Raw genomic sequence first — 7,348 nt, forward strand, 5'->3', positions numbered from 1 at the left:
GTTTACACTGGTTCCAAGATAGACGAAATTATCTACAACTTCAAAGTTATGACTGTCAACAGTGACGTGAGTGCCAAGTCGCGAGTGCGACGACTATTTGTTTGATGACAAGAGATATTTCGTCTTGCCCTCGTTCACTGCCAGACCCATTTGTGTTGCTTCCTTGTCCAGTCTGGAGAAAGCAGATATAACGGCGCGGGTGTTGAGGCCAATGATATCAATATCATCGGCATACGCCAGCAGCTGTACACTCTTATAGAAGATGGTTTTTTGTATTCATGGAATTTCTTGGCATTTTAGTGATAACTACAGGGCGCTCATCACGTTTGTGCTCGAATTCGCGCACAAAGACGACGACAAAACGACGAAATATCCCGGTTGTACTTGAAATTAAATTTACGGACGTCTGTATCTGTCGTTTTTAATTTCGACGAGATGTAACTTTTTATATCATCGACTAAGATATCCGCAATAAATCTCGAGATAATAATTACCTTTTTCCGCGGTATAAAAAATAAGTTTTTATTAGCTGACTTGTAGGTATTTGGAGGCGGATCTTTAGATGTTTTCCGCTTACTGTGTTCAGTAGTGGTTTTCTCAGTGTCCTGAGCAGACGGAACCTTTTCTCCTTGATGAAAGATTAAATGGGTTTTCGTTGGAGCTATGTGTGCCGTAGCTCCATCTTGCTGTCCATCGACAGTTACTGTTTCACCGTTTTCTTCAAAGGAGTATGGCCCGAAAATTCATTTAGATGAAAGTGTGTACCACACAATGACTCGTTCTGGGTGAAATTCCGTCTCGTTGATTAATTTCGCATTTGATTCACCCCATATACGGAAATTAAAATAAAAACCTGCCAAATAAAAAAAGTAAGTAGATTTCTTACAGAGGAAAAGTTGATTACGTTTTGGTTCTTTAGCACGATTCGTGGGTACAAGATTCGAGACACTCTGACCATACATACATATATACCACATATATATACAGTACGCTCCGCGTATAAGAAACCCGCTTATAAGAAAAGTCCGTTTATAAGAAACAATTTTGAAACACCTTGGACCACTTAAGTATTTTCATCTAATAAGACCGCTTAAAAGAAGAACCGCTTACAAGAAAAAACCGGATAAAAGAAAACTTTTCCCTCGCGGAATTTATCTGCCCAAAAAAAAACCTCTTAAAAGAAATAATTTTCAAAACTTTGTGCTGGCAATGTTATATCTTAAATGTATTAAAACGCTAAGCAACGCTAAAATTTGCTTCACAGCTGTTTTTAAAAAAAGGAAATAATCGAAAAAAGCAAGAAATAAAAATGGAAATTAAAATGACGATAGAGCAAACGTTCCATTACCTGACCATGAAGAAATTCGAATAGCAAATAACCGTCTGGATCACCAAAACGTGGGAGTACACCACCTGGATATGCCTCATGTCATAATTTAACTCTTTCACGGACTGTATGCCATGTGGCCGCCAGTCTTTCATCATTTTTGAAATATTCTTCAATAATGAAGTCTTTCTTTTGAGCAACGTTCCATTTCTTTGTACGCCTGAACTCTATGATGCCGATTTACTCTTTTAGGGTTATCAACACATTAACCGACATAAATCAGATAAATAAAAGTCGAAATGGAGGGAAATATGTTAGACAAGTATGTAATTGTATATTTGGACTTTCATGCATTTAACGAACTTATTATTCGACATCAATTTGGAAAGCGCAAAGAAAAAAATATGTTAATACGATATATTTGTCGTGTTAATTTGATAAAATAATTACTTTAATAAGAAACATTCTGAAAACAAACAATTAATACACAAAAATTAAACATATTTGGAATTTAAAAAATACAGTATAGTACAAAATTTATGCTATGATGCTTCACATTACAAAATTCAATAATTTACTTCATTTTCATTGTTTTCCTTACTTTATAAGTGGTCTTGAACGATGCAACCAACTTCTGCGTTTACATATTTTTTGGTAAGATTAAAATCTGGTCATCCTTCGTTTTCAATTGCTCACAACCTTCTGAACTTTGTACTTGAACTATCGATCAGTAAGTGAGGTGTCTTAGCTAAATGAAGTGATCGTAAAATAATTTAATTACTAGAGCTTAATTCCCAAAATGTGTATGTTATATTTCAATGAAATTTAGTAGATTTCTTATTCCAATTGGTTTTGACCTTGGACTAAACCTCATACCCTTAATATTCTTTCTATTATTTGGTTCATTCTATTCTCATATACTCAATTAAAAATCAATGTATATGATACGATGTATAGGAATTATTCCAGAAAAAACTGGAACTCATATGTGACCATCTCAGTTCGGGACCCTCTGAGTATTTAACCCGATAAATGTCAGATATAAATTTAGCAGTTGAAAAAATATTCCGCGAATTCCTCCACAGACAAACCGTGAATGAATGGGGAACTAATGAAACTTAGACAGAACTCTTGCGTGACCTTTAACATGGCTATGCAATTCAATAGTGGCAAATAGCGGTGTGCCTATCGAACCTCATTTCATGAGTACAAACACAAACTCAGAAAAGTAAGACGCAACTCGTGGCTTCTGTGGGCAAGTAGACAGCATAAGTGGTCGAAAAACCATATGCAGACCGCATTAATGGTTGACAGCCAATGGTGCAGTCTCCTAACATGGAGGATTCTATAAAAATATTACAAAATACTCACTTCCCACAGTAACATACGATAGATTTCCAACCTGTATTACCCCCAACCATTTATTGAAGTGGCACTGATATCGGCTATACCTCATTTAACATTAAACAGAACTTGCTGGTTAAGTCACATGCTAAGACAAGCCATATACATTGGGGAAGGTATAAAAAACGCTCGTGAAATTAATTGTGGTGCAAGCACGCTATAACTAAACTCTCAGTAGGTAACTCTACTAACATCATACGGGGACCAGCCTTCAGCCGGATTTGACAGAAAATATATTATTACATGGCCCACAATGCTCCAACTCAGAGACGGGCAAATTTTTAGCTCGGAAAGTTAATAAATTGCGGACGATCAGGAAAATACCAGTTTACGGAAGGAAGGGCATAAAAAATGCGAAAAAATCAATAACATTTCTCCAAACCTTGATGTTCATAGCAGAAGGCAGGCAGGAATAAAGGGATGTCCAACTTATTCTAGTGTGAAAGCGCTTTCGAAATTAGCGTTTTTTATAACATTTTACATTATGGCCAGATTGAACAAAATAATAATTTTTGGGCTTTCAAATTAAAACACCCAACATTTAGTACGAATAAAAATTACTATATAGTGGTTAATTAATATATAGAGAAACTATTTCAATATTTTTATGGTATGTTAAAACAATTGACTTTTGACCGTTCAATACCCAATAAAAGGATTTAAGCTTTTTAGCTCTCAATAAATAAATGTTCTAGCGTTAGCTGCACTCGCCACGATGTCAAAATCGTGCTTAGCAACTTTAACGCCAGGGTGGACAAAGAAGGTATCTTTGGCACTTCCACGAGGACATCCCCAAATAGGTTGAGGCTGATCGACTTCGCCGGGACCCGAAATATGGTTATCTGTAGTATTAGATTTCAGCATAAGAAGATACATCAAGCTACCTGGCTGTCTTTGGATCGAAAAACCACAACCAGATCGATGATGTTTTGATAGACGGAAGACACGTCTCCAGTGTTTTAGATGGGCGTGCCCTCCAAGGTCCTAACATCTACTCGGACCGCTATGTTGTTGCAGCCAAGATTCGCAGCCGCCTCTGTGCAGCAAAAAATGCGCGCCAACAAACACAAGGAAGGTTCGACGTTGAGAACCTGCAATAACAGCAGACGGCCGAACAATTTTCTACTCGGCTTGCACTCCTGCTCTCTGAGAGCACTCCTCAATTCGGTATAAGGGAAATGTGGGACGGCATTTCAAACTCCTTACGTACAGCTGCAACCGAAACCATTGGTTTTCGGAAAGTGCAAAAGAACGGCTGGTACGCCGTGTCGTAGCGGAGAGAAAACAGGCTGCCTACCTCGTAATGTTACGATCGACCACAACACGTGCGGGATGAGATAGATACCGAGAGTTGAAGAGGGAAGCGAGACGCATTTTCAGACAGAAAAAGATAGATGTTGAAATGGGTGAGAACGATGAGCTTGATAAGCTGGCCGACAAGGATAATGCACGACAATTACAGAAGGTTTCAAGACCGGAGCATACTCTTGTAGAACCCCCAAGGGGATCTAGTCACCGATGCCCAGAGCATACTTAAATTATGGAGGGAACACTTCTTCAGCCTGCTGAATGGCAGTGAACATACAACGCCAGGAGAAGGCGAACCCGATACCCCAATCGATGACGATGGAGCAGACGTTCCATTGCCCGACCATGAAGAAGCGACGGGGGTCGACGGATTACCAGCCAAGCTATTCAAACACGGCGGCGCAGAACTGATAAGTAGCATACATCAACTTCTTTGTAAAATATGGTCGGACAAAAGCATGCCCAACRATTGAAATTTAAGTGTGCTATGCCCAATCCTCAAAAAACACAAACCCACAATGTGCGCCAACTACCGTGGAATTAGTTTCCTCAATTGTGTGATAGATTAAAGCCCACCGTCAACAAATCGAATGGACCTTATCAGCATGGCTTTAGACCAGTAAAATCAACAACCAACCAGATATTCACCATGCGCTAAATCTTGGAAACGACCCGTGAAAGGTGTATCGACACACACCGTCTCTTCATCGACTTCAATTCTGCTTTTGACAGCACGAAAAGGAGCTGCCTTTATGCCGCGATGTCTAAATTTGGTRTCTCCGCAAAACTAACACGGTTGTGTAAAATAACGTTAAGCAATACCAAAATCTCCGTCAGGATCGGGAAGGACCTCTCCGAGCCGTTCGATACCAAACGAGGTTTTAGACAAGTCGATTCCCTATGGTGCGACTTCTTCAACCTGCAGCTGGAGAAAATATTTCGAGTTGCGGAACTTGATCGAGCAGGTACCATCTTTTGTAAGAGTGTACAGCTGCTGGCGTATACCAATGATATTGATATCATCGGCCTCAACACCCGCGCCGTCAGTTCTGCTTTCTCCAGACTGGACAAGGAGGCGAAGCAAATGGGTCTGGCAGTGAACGAGGGCACGACGAAATAATTATCTCATGTCATCAAACAAACAGTCGTCGCACTCGCGATTTGGCTCTCACGTCACTGTTGACAGTCATAACTTCGAAGGCGTAGATAATTTTGTCTATCTCGAAACCAGCGTAAGCACCACCAATAATGTCAGCCTGGAAATCTAACGCAAGATAACTTTTGCGAACAGGTGCTACTTCGGACTGAGTAGACAATTGAGAAGCAAAGTCTTCTCTCGACAAACAAAAATCAAACTCTATAAGTCACTCATAATTAACGTCCTGCTATATGGTACAGAGACGTGGACGATATCAACAATTGATGAGTCGACATTACGAGTTTTCGCGAGAAAAGTTCGGCTAAAGCTTATGGTCCTGAACTGGTGAACTGTATGAGATATATGACGACATTGACATAGTTCAGCAATTTAAAGACAGCGGCTACGCTGCCTAGGTCATGTTGTCCGAATGGACGAAAACACTCCAGCTCTGAAAGTATTCGATGCAGTACCCACCGGGTTAAGCATAGGAAGAGGAAGACCTCCACTCCCTTGGAAGGACCAGGCGGAGAAAGACCTGGCGCCACGTAGCGAAAAGAAGAAACGACTGGCGCGCTGTTGTTAACTCGGCTATAATCGCGTAAGCGGTGTCTATGCCAATTAAGAAGAAGAACCAGTCATTTTTCAATGGAGACCTCGGCACAATTCCGATTTGTTTGATGCCGCGATTTGAAGATACAGTTTTAAAGAGGAAGTCCTCTTGATAAAAAATATATAAAATATATAGGTACCACAAACGCAAGTTTAGGAGATATTCGACCTTAATACGAATATTTCAATAAGCTTTTTCATCACATTTAACACACTTTATTAACATTTTTCACTTGAAATTATTTAAATTACACTATAAACTTTTAAATAAATCCACATTTTACACTTTTAGCAGATTTTTCACCCAAAAAATCTTTATGTTAAAAATTACATTTTACACTTGTTTGAACCTCAGTTGTTTACTAAAAATTACGACGAAATATAGCGCTGCCATGTGATATTAAAGCAATTCTCTGAAATTACTCTTTTTCGCAAAAATTCCTTTATCATGCATATGGATATTTTCTATTTTAAATTTATTAATCAAATAAGTAATATTATATACATGTATTAGTAATATTATGTAATAATATTACGCAATAAAGTGTTGTTTCTATATGAGGGCATAACAACCAAAAAATATAACCACTTTATAACAAAAACTCAATTAGGCTGTTCACGATAAGGTGGTTATCGGGTTATGTGGTTATGTGATTAAGTAAACAACAAAATGCGGTATGACAAAATAACCAACTTTGACCAACCCAGACCCTTGTTTACAGAYTATGTGGTTGTTTGCTTATTTCCAGTGTTAGAAAGTCGTTGGAGTTTTACTAAATGGGAGCACAAAAAATAAATAAAACTAAGCCAATGGCATTTCCATTTATATTTTCTAATTGGAAATTCTGCTATTAACAGCTGTTTTTTGTTTACAATTGCATTGTGACACTGTTCAGGGCGCAAGATGTCTACAAATTTTATACAAAAATCTTTTGAACTCTTAAAATTCGGATTATTTAATAAGCACATTCCTTCAATAAAGTCCATTTCCTGAATAGCAGAACTTATTTTAAATTCAATTATGTTGCTTTTTAAACTTTGTTTAGGCATTTTATAAGTAGAAATTTCATTGAACAATGAACAGCTGTTTGTGGAAAAATAAGCATATAACCATACAATATGGGATGTTCACGGATCATAGAGGTTATTTTCAATCTAATAACCACATAACCCGATAACCCGATAACCACCTTACCGTGAACAGCCTAAATATATTTTTTTATTTTTAACGCAGAAAGGAGTACTACGCGAAAGTGCTCAGTCACCCCGAGTATTCGCTAGATCAGGGTTATTTTTTTAAAGCGCTGCCAAAGGCCGCCTATGTTAATAAAAATGTTATTTATTTATTTATTTATAAAACGTGAAACAATAATACAATTACTTTTCCACGAAAAAGGGGCACTGGCTGCCAGRACCTTCGGCTCGCTGATGTAAATATAAAATGTATAGTTATTGSTTAATTAAGTCTTAGGTGTAAAGTTAATAAAATGTTCTGTAGCTAATAGAAGAGTTTTAAGAACTAAATAAATAATAAGTAATGGGAAATTTATAAACATAAT

The sequence above is a fragment of the Bactrocera latifrons genome, unplaced genomic scaffold (assembly GCF_001853355.1).
Source record: "Bactrocera latifrons isolate USDA-ARS-PBARC rearing strain unplaced genomic scaffold, ASM185335v1 scaffold_356, whole genome shotgun sequence".
Taxonomy (NCBI): Eukaryota; Metazoa; Arthropoda; class Insecta; order Diptera; family Tephritidae; genus Bactrocera; species Bactrocera latifrons.